The sequence below is a fragment of the Dendrobates tinctorius genome, unplaced genomic scaffold, assembly GCF_039654945.1.
Source record: "Dendrobates tinctorius isolate UK_male_01 unplaced genomic scaffold, ASM3965494v1 ptg000047l, whole genome shotgun sequence".
NCBI lineage: Eukaryota > Metazoa > Chordata > Amphibia > Anura > Dendrobatidae > Dendrobates > Dendrobates tinctorius.
Window position 1 is genome coordinate 11,688,200 of NW_027361715.1, and position 14,018 is coordinate 11,702,217.

The following is a 14,018-nucleotide window of genomic DNA, read 5'->3' on the forward strand; positions in this document are numbered from 1 at the left end:
CTTCCATACATGCTGCCGTCGCAGTGGCTGTGAGCTGACATCGGAGGTGCAGTGACAGGGAGCATGACAATGGCGCACACTCTGATGTCATCTGCCGGGCTGTGCGGTGGCTACAAAAGACACAGGGTGAGGTGGGAGCAGAAGAAAGGTGAGTAGAATGTTTTTGTTTTAAATTATGCATTAGGGGCAGAACGGGGACACATATGTGGCACCCCTGAGGGTCCAGTCACCACAGAGGTACTGCACCTCATCCAGAGGTGTGGTATCCCACCCTCAGGTAAGGAGGGATCACTACCCGGGACTCCAACACTTGCACCCAACACACGCCAGTTCAGTCAGGGCATCAGGGTGTACCCGTCGGGAGGATGGCCTCATCCCAGGCTGGCTAGGAAAGGGTGTTGGTGGGTGAATAGGAAAGGTAGAGAAGGAGCAGAGCTTGGTAAGTGGTGTGAGAGATAACATCCAATCAGTGACAGTTAGTGAGTGGAATTAGTGGTGAGGTAAAAGGATTGTTCTGGAAAGATTCAGTCAGTTGGTAGCGGGACATCAGAAGAGCAGGACTGACGTGGGGAGAGTAAGAGTCAGAGAGAAGTGAGAAACATCTGGAAGGAAGCTCCTGGACAGAGAGAAGGGGTCCATGGGGCATGGGAAGTGCGGAAGCCACCAGTAGGGCCCGTATCCAGAAGTGGAAGGACCAGGCTGCAGTGGGAGAGCTGGCCCCAGAGACTAGTGGAGAAGAATAAAGGCTCAGCTAGCAAGCCGGAGGCTGAGGTGACTGCAAGTACCTCAGACACATCCACAACTAATCCTTGTAAAGATTTTGTACGAAAGAGAAAAAAAAGTGATGGCACTCACCATTCTGTCATGAAAATTCTTTATTAATTAAAAGGCATTGGCATGGGAGAAACTTACAGAGAGTGGACAACGGTCGTTTCACGAAGTGCGTGAAAACGGCCGTTGTCCACTCTCTGTACGTTCCGCCAATGCCTTTTAATTAATAAAGAATTTTCACGACAGAACGGTGAGTGCCATCCCTTTTTTTTCTCTTTTGTACAAAATCAGATTACATGTTTGCTTTTATGGATTGAGCACCCATTCTGACGGTATTTTGGCGGTCGGTCCAGGTGTGCGATTTCCAACTTGAATAGCAGTCATGGAACTGCTTTGGGGTTAAGGAGCAGTGCCGAATCTTCTGTCTCTCTTATGTATTTAATCCTTGAAAAGGTAGCTATAGAGGATCCCAGGGCCTGACCCACGTCGCCCAGCGAGATCCGGGGCTGCTGGCTTAGGGACACTGGTTATGAAGGCGCCAAACAGAACTAGTGAGAAGCAGTGCAGTGAGATGGCCAGAGGAAAGGTAACATTAAAGGGAGTCTTGAAAAGGTGTTTCCCGATCTGCCTGAGAGTTGGCTGGACCCCTCACCCAAAGGACATAGCACTAAGCGGGCACCAGTGCACAATTGAATCGTGAGTAAAAACTCTGAAACTGCACCCAACTGTGTCCCTCATGTAATTTGCGTCTCGCCTGCCCTACACCGCACGCACCATCACAGTCACCGACTCGACCATTAACATCTTGGCTGCTCTGGGACAAAAACTCTGCCTGTGGAGAGCTATAACAACTTAGCTGCATCATAATCAGTCCCGGAGGATCTGCTCTACGGCGCTGGTCACCTCTTACCAGAAACCACAGGTGGCATCATAACTCCATTTCCCTACCATTTCCCCATCATTTTCCCCATTACCATTATCATCCTTTATTTAACAACTATCTTTACTAGATGCAGAAATTTTACTCCACCTGCGCACATACCCTTATCAGTATTATACAGTATTGCTCATGCATAGGGTATTCCGTGGTCTGGAGGACATTTCCTTGGTATAACCCTCAAAAGTGCATATCCTTTATGTGTCTAGGAGACCACTACATGACAATGTGAACAAAATGATTATGAGGTCCTCTTTTATGTCTAATACAGGGTGGATGAGTCCCTAATTTTTGGCAGTTCTTACTTCCTTCATAAATTACTCTGAAATGTCCTATTTTTCAGTAAAAAAAAAATCAATTTTGGTTTACTAATATCATATTTTTTAAAATCTTTTGACTTATATACAAGTCATTATACAGGAAAAAATGTTTCTAAACATTTTTTTCCTGTAAAACACAACTTCTCGTCAGTTTGTTTTATTGTGACTCCTTAAAGAGAAGTAAAAGTGTCATACCATTGTTCTTTGCAGTGATCTGGGAGTGAGAGATGTTTCCAGGGGTCTTCCCCATGCTGTTTTCCTTCCATTCAGCACTTTTCCATCCATTTCAACATTTTCACTGCCCCAGACCTCTTTGTAGGGTCTGCCGTGAAAAAGCTCGGTTTTCCCATTGACTCCTATTATACTCTTTACTCGAAACAAGCGAAAAATGCAAGTATTAGGAATTGCTTTGTTCGAGCACCCAACCATTTTAGTGCTCGCTCATCCCTAATGATGAGCTTTTGTAGAGATTTTGATGTTGCAGAATTTCTGCACCTATTTCAGTTAGGTTACATTTTTTTTTCCATAAAGCTTTTGTGTGATTTTTTTAATGTGCATTTTTATCACGTTTTTGACACTGCATATTTTGTCTCTTGTTGGTGTGTCAACAGGTGCTTAGGGTGCAACAGCGCAGAAGATGATGACACCGTGGAAACTTACTTTTTCTAACTCATTAATTTAAATGATTAGAATAGACTACAGGTCCCATCGGGCGATGCCTGCTACCATGACGGTGATTGACACATTAGCCAATGATGGGACAGTAGTAGTCCCATCATCCGGCTAATGTGTTGAATGTACAAAAAAAAAAAAATACATACTACATACATACTACATGCTACATACATATTACATACATGCTACATACATACTACATGCATGCAACGAACATACATACTACATGTATACCACATGCATGCAACATGCATGCTACATATATACTACATGCAACATGCATACAACATATATACTACATGCATGCAACATACATACAACATATATACTACATGCATACTACATACTGTATATACTACATGCATGCAACATACATATATACTACATGCATGCAACATACATACTACATATATACTACATATATACTACATGCATGCAACATACATATATACTACATGCATGCAACATACATATATACTACATGCATGCAACATGCATACTACATATATACAACATATATACTACATGCATACTACATATATACCACATGCATGCAACATACATACATACTACTAGTGATGAGCATTCCGATACTGCAAATATCAGGTATCGGCTGATATTCGCTGTATCGGAATTCCGATACCGAGTACCGATATTTTTTCAATATCGGATATCGGAATCGGAAGTTCCCATAATGCAAAGAGCCACTGCTGTGGCTCTGATTGGCTAACGAAATGACGTCATCATGATGCGCGGTCTGTGCGCATCATGATGCGCCGTCAGTTCGGGCCTTCCGGGGGGGTCTATGCCGACTGCCCGGGGGTCTGTACCGGCCTGCCGGGGGGTCTGTGCCGACTGCCCGCGGCTCTGTACCGGCCTGCCGGGGGTCTGTGTCGACTGCCCGGGGGTCTGTGCCGACTAACAGGGGGTCTGTGCGGACTGCCGGGGGTCTGTACCGGCCTGCCGGGGGGGCTGTGTCGGCCTGCCGGTGGTCTGTACCGACTGTCCGGGGGTCTGAGCGGACTGCCGGGGGTCTGTACCGGCCTGCCGGGGGGCTGTGCCAACTGTCCGGGGGTCTATGCAGGCTGCGGGGGTCTGTGCCGGCCTGCTGAGGGGCTGTGCCGGCCTGCCGGTGGTCTGTACCGACTGTCAGGGGGTCTTAGCGGACTGCCAGGGGTCTGTGCCGGCCTGCCGGTGGTTTATACCGACTGTCCGGGGGTCTAAGCAGGCTGCGGGGGTCTGTACCGGCCTGCCGGGGGGCTATGCCAGCCTGCCGGTGGTCTGTACCGACTGTCCGGGGGTCTGTGCAGGCTGCGGGGGTCTGTACCGGCCTGCCGGGGTCTTTGCCGGCCTGCCAGTGGTCTATACCGACTGTCCGGGGGTCTGAGCAGGCTGCGGGGGTCTGTGCAGGATCGTCCGATGGGACTACAAGTCCCATCGGGCGATGCCTACTACCATGACGGTGATTGACACATTAGCCAATGACGGGACAGTAGTAGTCCCATCATCCGGCTAATGTGTTGAATGTACAAAAAAAAAAATACATACTACATACATATTACATGCTACATACATACTACGTACATACTACTTACATACTACATATATACTACATGCATGCAACATACATACATACTACATATATACTACATGCATGCAACATACATACAACATATATACTACATGTATGAAACATACATATATACAACATATATACTACATGCAACATTCATACTACATATATACTACATGCATGTAACATACATATATACTACATATATACTACATGCATGCAACATACATACTACATATATACTACATGCATGCAACATGCATGCTACATATATACCACATATATACTACATGGATGCAACATACATATATACTACATATATACTACATGCAACATGTATACTACATATATACTACATGCATGCAACATACATACATACTACATATATACTACATGCATGCAACATACATACTACATATATACCACATGCATGCAACATGCATACTACATATATACCACATATATACTACATGGATGCAACATACATATATACTACATGCATGCAACATACATATATACTACATATACACTACATGCAACATGCATACTACATATATACTACATGCATGCAACATACATACTACATATATACCACATGCATGCAACATACATACATACTACTAGTGTTGAGCATTCCGATACTGCAAATATCGGGTATCAGCCGATATTTGCTGTATCGGAATTCCGATACCGATTAACGATATTTTTTCAATATCGGATATCGGAATCGGAAGTTCCCATAACGCAAAGAGCCAGTGCTGTGGCTCTGATTGGCTGCCGAAATGACGTCATCATGATGCGCGGTCTGTGCGCATCATGATGCGCTGTCAGTTCGGGCCTTCCGGGGGGGTGTATGCCGACTGCCCGGGGGTCTGTACCGGCCTGCCGGGGGTCTGTGCTGACTGCCCGGGGCTCTGTATTGGCCTGCCAGGGGTCTGTGCCGACTGCCTGGGGGTCTGTGTTGACTGCCCGGGGGTCTGTGCGGACTGCCGGGGGTCTGTACCGGCCTGCCGGGGGTCTGTGCCGGCCTGCTGGTGGTCTGTACCGACTGTCCAGGGGTCTGTGCAGGCTGCGGGGGTCTGTACCGGCCTGCCGGGGGTCTGTGCCGACTGCCCGGGGGTCTGTGTCGACTGCCCGGGGGTCTGTGCGGACTGCCGGGGGTCTGTACCGGCCTGCCGGTGGTCTGTACCGACTGTCCGGGGGTCTGTACCGGCCTGCCGGGGGGCTGTGCCAGCCTGCCGGGGGGCTGTCCGACTGTCCGGGGGTCTGTGCAGGCTGCGGGGGTCTGTACCGGCCTGCCGAGGGGCTGTCCGGCCTGCCGGTGGTCTGTACCGACTGTCCGGGGGTCTGAGCAGGCTGCGGGGGTCTGTACCGGCCTGCCGGGGGGCTGTGCCGGCATGCCGGTGGTCTGTACCGACTGCCTGGGGGTCTGTGCAGGCTGCGGGGGTCTGTACCAGCCTGCCGGGGGGGCTGTGCCAGCCTGCCGGTGGTCTATACCGACTGTCCAGGGGTCTGTGCAGGCTGCGGGGTCTGTACCGGCCTGCTGGGGGGGGTGTTCCGGCCTTCCAGTGGTCTGTACCGACTGTCCGGGGATCTGTGCAGGCTGCGGGGGTCTGTACCAGCCTGCCGGTGGTCTGTACCGACTGTCCTGGGGTCTGTGCAGGCTGTGGGGGTCTGTACCGGCCTGCCGGGGGGCTGTGACGGCCTGCCGGTGGTCTGTACCGACGGCCCGGGGGTCTGTGCGGACTGCCGGTGGTCTGTACCGGCCTGCCGGGGGGCTGTGCCGGCCTGCTGGTGGTCTGTACCGACTGACGGGGGTCTGTGCAGGCTGCGGAGGTCTGTGCAGGACCGTCCGATGGGACTACAAGTCCCATCGGGCGATGCCTGCTACCATGATGGTGATTGACACATTAGCCAATGATGGGACAGTAGTAGTACCATCATCTGGCCTATGTGTTGAATGTACAAAAAAAAAAAAAAAATACATACTACATACATGCTACATACATGCAACATACATACTACATACATACTACATACTACATACATGCTATATACATACTATATATACTACATGCATGCAACATGCATACTACATATATACTACATATATACTACATGCATGCAACATACATACTACATATATACCACATGCATGCAATATGCATACTATATATACTACATGCAACATGCATACTACATATATACTACATGCATGCAACATACAACATATATGCAACATGCATATATACAACATATATACTACATGCAACATACATATTACATATATACCACATGCATGCAACATGCATACTACATATATACCACATATATACTACATGCATGCAACATATATACAACATATATACTACATGCATGCAACATACATACAACATATATACTACATGCATGCAACATGCATATATACTACATGCAACATACATACTACATATATACCACATGCATGCAACATGCATACTACATATATACCACATATATACTACATGCATGCAACATACTACATATATACTACATGCAACATGCATACTACATATGTACTACATGCATGCAACATACATATATACTACATGCAACATGCATACTACATGCATGCAGCATACATACTACATATATACCACATGCATGCAACATGCTTACTACATATATACCACATATATACTACATGCATGCAACATACATACATACAACATATATACTACATGCAACATACATACTACATATATATTACATGCATGCAACATACATATATACTACATGCAACATGCATACTACATATATATACTACATGCATGCAACATACATACTACATATATACCACATGCATGCAACATGCTTACTACATATATACAACATATATACTACATGCAACATACATACTACATATATACCACATGCATGCTACATATATACTAAATGCATGCAGCATACATGTATACTACATGCATGCAACATACATACTACATATATACTACATGCAACATGCATACTACATATATACTACATGCATGCAACATACATATATACTACATGCAACATGCATACTACATGCATGCAGCATACATACTACATATATACCACATGCATGCAACATGCTTACTACATATATACCACATATATACTACATGCATGCAACATACATACATACAACATATATACTACATGCAACATACATACTACATATATATTACATGCATGCAACATACATATATACTACATGCAACATGCATACTACATATATATACTACATGCATGCAACATGCATACTACATATATACCACATGCATGCAACATGCTTACTACATATATACAACATATATACTACATGCAACATACATACTACATATATACCACATGCATGCTACATATATACTAAATGCATGCAGCATACATGTATACTACATGCATGCAACATACATACTACATATATACCACATGCATGCAACATGCATACTACATATATACTACATGCATGCAACATACATATATACTACATACAATACATTCGTACAATACATATATATAGACATACAGTACATATAACATAGAGTACATACTCACCATCACTTGTCACTTTGATCCCCGAAGCCATTGTCATTTTTGGAATAAATATTAAAATAACAAACAAACAATATACTCCCTGATCCGCAGAAATCCAAGAGAGTCCCACGACGATCTTGCGTGGAGAACAGCAGCATCAGCTGATGCTATCGTTCTCTACGGGCCCCAGGAAACCAGTGTCGGGAGGTAGGTGTCCTTCCTCCCTGTAATCCTCCGCCACTGTAAAAAAAAAAAAGTCCCTAGTCTCACTTTATGGCAAAAGCTGCATGGGAAATTTCTCTCACAGCAATGCCATAAAGTGAGACTTGGGACTTTTTTTTTTTTTTACAGTGGCGGAGGAATACAGGGCGGAAGGATACATATCTCCCGACACTGGTTTCCTGGAGCCCGTAGAGAACGGTAGCATCAGCTGATGCTGCTGTTCTCCACGCAAGATCGTCGTGGGACACTCGTGGACTTCTAGAGATCAGGGGTAAGTATATTGGTGCCTTGTTATTTTAATATTTATTCCAAAGATGACAATGGCTTCGGGGATCAAAGTGACAAGTGATGGTGAGTATGTACTCTATGTTATATGTACTGTATGTCTATATGTATGTATTGTATGAATGTATTGTATGTAGTATATATGTATGCTGCATGCATGTAGTATATATGTAGTATATATGTAGTATGCTTGTTGCATGCATGTGGTATACATGTAGTATGTATGTTGCATGCATGTAGTATACATGTATGTTGCATGCATGTAGTATATATGTAGCATGCATGTGGTGTGTATATATATAGTATGTATGTTGCATGTTGTATATATGTTGTATATATGTATGTTGCATGCATGTAGTATATGTATTGTATATATGTAGTATGCATGTTGCATGCATGTAGTATATATGTTGTATATATGTAGCAAGCATGTTGCATGCATGTGGTATATATGTAGTATGTATGTTGCATGCATGTAGTATATATGTAGTATGCATGTTGCATGTAGTATATATGTTGTATGTATGTTGCATGCATGTAGTATATATGTGGTATATATATAGTAAGCATGTTGCATGCATGTGGTATATATGCAGTATGTATGTTGCATGCATGTAGTATATATGTGGTATATATGTAGTAAGCATGTTGCATGCATGTGGTATATATGTAGTATGTATGTTGCATTCATGTAGTATATATGTAGTATGCATGTTGCATGTAGTATATATGTATGTTGCATGCATGTAGTATATATGTAGTATGCATGTTGCATGTAGTATATATGTAGTATGCATGTTGCATGCATGTGGTATATATGTAGAATGTATGTTGCATGCATGTAGTATATATGTGGTATATATGTAGTATGCATGTTGCATGCATGTGGTATATATGTAGTATGTTTGTTGCATGTAGTATATATGTTGTATATATGCATGTTGCATGCATGTAGTATATATGTTGTATGTATGTTGCATGCATGTAGTATATATGTTGTATATATGTATGTTGCATGCATGTAGTATATATGTTGTATATATGTATGTTGCATGCATGTAGTATGTATGTTGCATGCATGTAGTATATATGTTGTATATTTGTATGTTGCATGCATGTAGTATATATGTTATATATATGTATGTTGCATGCATGTAGTATATATGTAGTATGTATGTCGCATGTAGTATATATGTTGTATATATGTATGTTGCATGCATGTGGTATATACACTCACTGGCCACTTTATTAGGTACACCTGTCCAACTGTGTGTTAAGACTTAATTTCTAATCAGCCAATCACATGGCGGCAACTCAGTGCATTTAGGCATGTAGACATGGTCAAGACAATCTCCTGCAGTTCAAACCGAGCATCAGTATGGGGAAGAAAGGTGATTTGAGTGCCTTTGAACGTGGCATGATTGTTGGTGCCAGAAGGGCTGGTCTGAGAATTTCAGAAACTGCTGATCTACTGGGATTTTCACGCACAACCATCTCTAGGGTTTACAGAGAATGGTCCGAAAAAGAAAAAAAATCCAGTGAGCGGCAGTTCTGTGGCCGGAAATGCCATGTTGATGCCAGAGGTCAGAGGAGAATGGGCAGACTGGTTCGAGCTGATAGAAAGGCAACAGTGACTCAAATTGCCACCCGTTACAACCAAGGTAGGCAGAAGAGCATCTCTGAACGCACAGTGCGTCGAACTTTGAGGCAGATGGGCTACAGCAGCAGAAGACCACACTGGGTACCACTCCTCTCAGCTAAGAACAGGAAACTGAGGCTACAATTTGCACAAGCTCATCGAAATTGGACAGTAGAAGATTGGAAAAACGTTGCCTGGTCTGATGAGTCTCGATTTCTGCTGCGACATTCGGATGGTAGGGTCAGAATTTGGCGTAAACAACATGAAAGCATGGATCCATCCTGCCTTGTATCAACGGTTCAGGCTGGTGGTGGTGGTGTCATGGTGTGGGGAATTTTTTCTGGGCACTCTTTGGGCCCCTTGGTACCAATTGAGCATCGTTGCAACGCCACAGCCTACCTGAGTATTGTTGCTGACCATGTCCATCCCTTTATGACCACAATGTACCCAACATCTGATGGCTACTTTCAGCAGGATAATGCGCCATGTCATAAAGCTCGAATCATCTCAGATTGGTTTCTTGAACATGACAATGAGTTTACTGTACTCAAATGGCCTCCTCAGTCACCAGATCTCAATCCAATAGAGCATCTTTGGGATGTGGTGGAACGGGAGATTCGCATCAGGGATGTGCAGCCGACAAATCTGCGCCAACTGTGTGATGCCATCATGTCAATATGGTCCAAAATCTCTGAGGAATGCTTCCAGCACCTTGTTGAATCTCTGCCACGAAGAATTGAGGCAGTTCTGAAGGCAAAAGGGGGTCCAACCCCTTACTAGCATGGTGTACCTAATAAAGTGGCCAGTGAGTGTATGTAGTATGCATGTAGTATATATGTGGTATATATGTAGTATGCATGTTGCATGCATGTGGTATATTTGTAGTATGTATGTTGCATGCATGTAGTATATATGTAGTATGCATGTTGCATGTAGTATATATGTTGTATTCATGTAGTATATATGTATGTTGCATGCATGTAGTATGGATGTTGCATGCATGTAGTATATATGTTGTATGTATGTATGTTGCATGCATGTAGTATATATGTAGTATGTATGTTGCATGTAGTATATATGTTGTATATATGTATGTTGCATGCATGTGGTATATATGTAGTATGCATGTAGTATATATGTGGTATATATGTAGTTTGCATGTTGCATGCATGTGGTATATATGTAGTATGTATGTTGCATGCATGTAGTATATATGTAGTATGCATGTTGCATGTAGTATATATGTATGTTGCATGCATGTGGTATATATGTAGTATATATGTGGTATATATGTAGTATGCATGTTGCATGCATGTAGTTTATATGTAGTATGTATGTTGCATGTAGTATATATGTAGTATTCATGTAGTATATATGTATGTTGCATGCATGTAGTATGGATGTTGCATGCATGTAGTATATATGTTGTATGTATGTATGTTGCATGCATGTAGTATATATGTTGCATGTAGTATATATGTATGTTGCATGCATGTGGTATATATGTAGTATGCATGTAGTATATATGTGGTATATATGTAGTTTGCATGTTGCATGCATGTGGTATATATGTAGTATGTATGTTGCATGCATGTAGTATATATGTAGTATGCATGTTGCATGTAGTATATATGTATGTTGCATGCATGTGGTATATATGTAGTATATATGTGGTATATATGTAGTATGCATGTTGCATGCATGTAGTTTATATGTAGTATGTATGTTGCATGTAGTATATATGTAGTATTCATGTAGTATATATGTATGTTGCATGCATGTAGTATGGATGTTGCATGCATGTAGTATATATGTTGTATGTATGTATGTTGCATGCATGTAGTATATATGTTGCATGTAGTATATATGTATGTTGCATGCATGTGGTATATATGTAGTATGCATGTAGTATATATGTGGTATATATGTAGTTTGCATGTTGCATGCATGTGGTATATATTTAGTATGTATGTTGCATGCATGTAGTATATATGTAGTATGCATGTTGCATGCATGTAGTATATATGTTGTATTATGTTGCATGCATGTAGTATATATGTGGTATATATGTAGTATGCATGTTGCATGCATGTGGTATATATGTAGTATGTTGCATGCATGTAGTATATATGTAGTATGCATGTTGCATGCATGTGGTATATATGTTGTATGTATGTAGCATGTATGTAGTATGTATGTAGCATGTAATATGTATGTAGTATGTTGTTGTTTTTTGTACATTCAACACATAGGCCGGATGATGGGAATACTACTGTCCCATCATTGGCTAATGTGTCAATCACCGTCATGGTAGCAGGCATCACCCAATGGGACTTGTAGTCCCATCGGACGATGCCTGCACAGACCCCCGCAGCCTGCACAGACCCCCGGACAGTCGGCACAGACCACCGGCAGGCCGGCACAGACCCCCGGACAGTCGGCACAGACCCCCGGGCAGTCGGCACAGACCCCCGGGCAGGCCGGCACAGAACCCCGGGAAGGCCGGCGCAGACCCCCCGGGCAGGCCGGCGCAGACCCCCGGGCAGGCCGGCACAGACCCCCGGGCAGGCCGGCACAGACCCCCGGGCAGGCCGGTACAGACCCCCGGGCAGGCTGGCACAGACACCCGGGCAGGCCGGCACAGACACCCGGGCAGGCCGGTACAGACCCCCCCGGAAGGCCCGAACTGACAGCGCATCATGATGCGCACAGACTGCGCATCATGATGACGTCATTTCGGCAGCCAATCAGAGCCACAGCAGTGGCTCTTTGCATTATGAGAACTTCCGATTCCGATATCCGATATTGAAAAAATATCGGTACTCGGTATCAGAATTCCGATACAGCGAATATCAGCCGATACCCAATATTTGCAGTATCGGAATGCTCAACACTAGTAGTATGTATGTTGCATGTAGTATATATGTTGTATATATGTATGTTGCATGCATGTGGTATATATGTAGTATGCATGTAGTATATACGTGGTATATATGTAGTATGTATGTTGCATGCATGTAGTATATATGTAGTATGTATGTTGCATGTATGTAGTATATATGTGGTATATATGTAGTATGCATGTTGCATGCATGTAGTATATATGTTGCATGTATGTTGCATGCATGTAGTATATATGTGGTATATACAGTATGTAGTATGCATGTTGCATGCATGTGGTATATATGTAGTATGTATGTATGTTGCATGCATGTAGTATGTATGTAGCATGTATGTAGTATGTATGTAGCATGTAGTATGTATGTAGCATGTAGTATGTATTTTTTTTTTTTACATTCAACACATAGGCCGGATGATGGGACTACTACTGTCCCATCATTGGCTAATGTGTCAATCACCGTCATGGTAGCAGGCATCGCCCGATGGGACTTGTAGTCCCATTGGACACTGCTTGCACAGACCCCCGCAGCCTGCACCGACCCCCGGACAGTCGGCACAGACCACCGACAGGCCGGCACAGACCCCCGGGCAGTCGTCACACACCCCCGGGCAGTCGGCACACACACCTGGGCAGTCGGCACACCCCCCCGGGCAGGCCGGTACAGATCCCCGGGCAGGCCGGTACAGACCCCCGGGCAAGCCGGCACAGACACCCGGGCAGGCCGGTACAGACCCCCCGGAAGGCCCGAACTGACGGCGCATCATGATGCGCACAGACCGCGCATCATGATGATGTCATTTCGGCAGCCAATCAGAGCCACAGCAGTGGCTCTTTGCATTATGGGAACTTCCGATTCCGATATCCGATATTGAAAAAATATCGGTACTCGGTATCGGAATTCCGATACAGCGAATATCGGCCGATACCCGATATTTGCAGTATCGGAATGCTCAACACTAGTAGTATGTATGTTGCATGTAGTATATATGTTGTATATATGTATGTTGCATGCATGTGGTATATATGTAGTATGCATGTTGCATGTAGTATATATGTAGTATGCATGTTGCATGCATGTGGTATATATGTAGTATGCATGTATGTTGCATGCATGTAGTATATATGTAGTATGCATG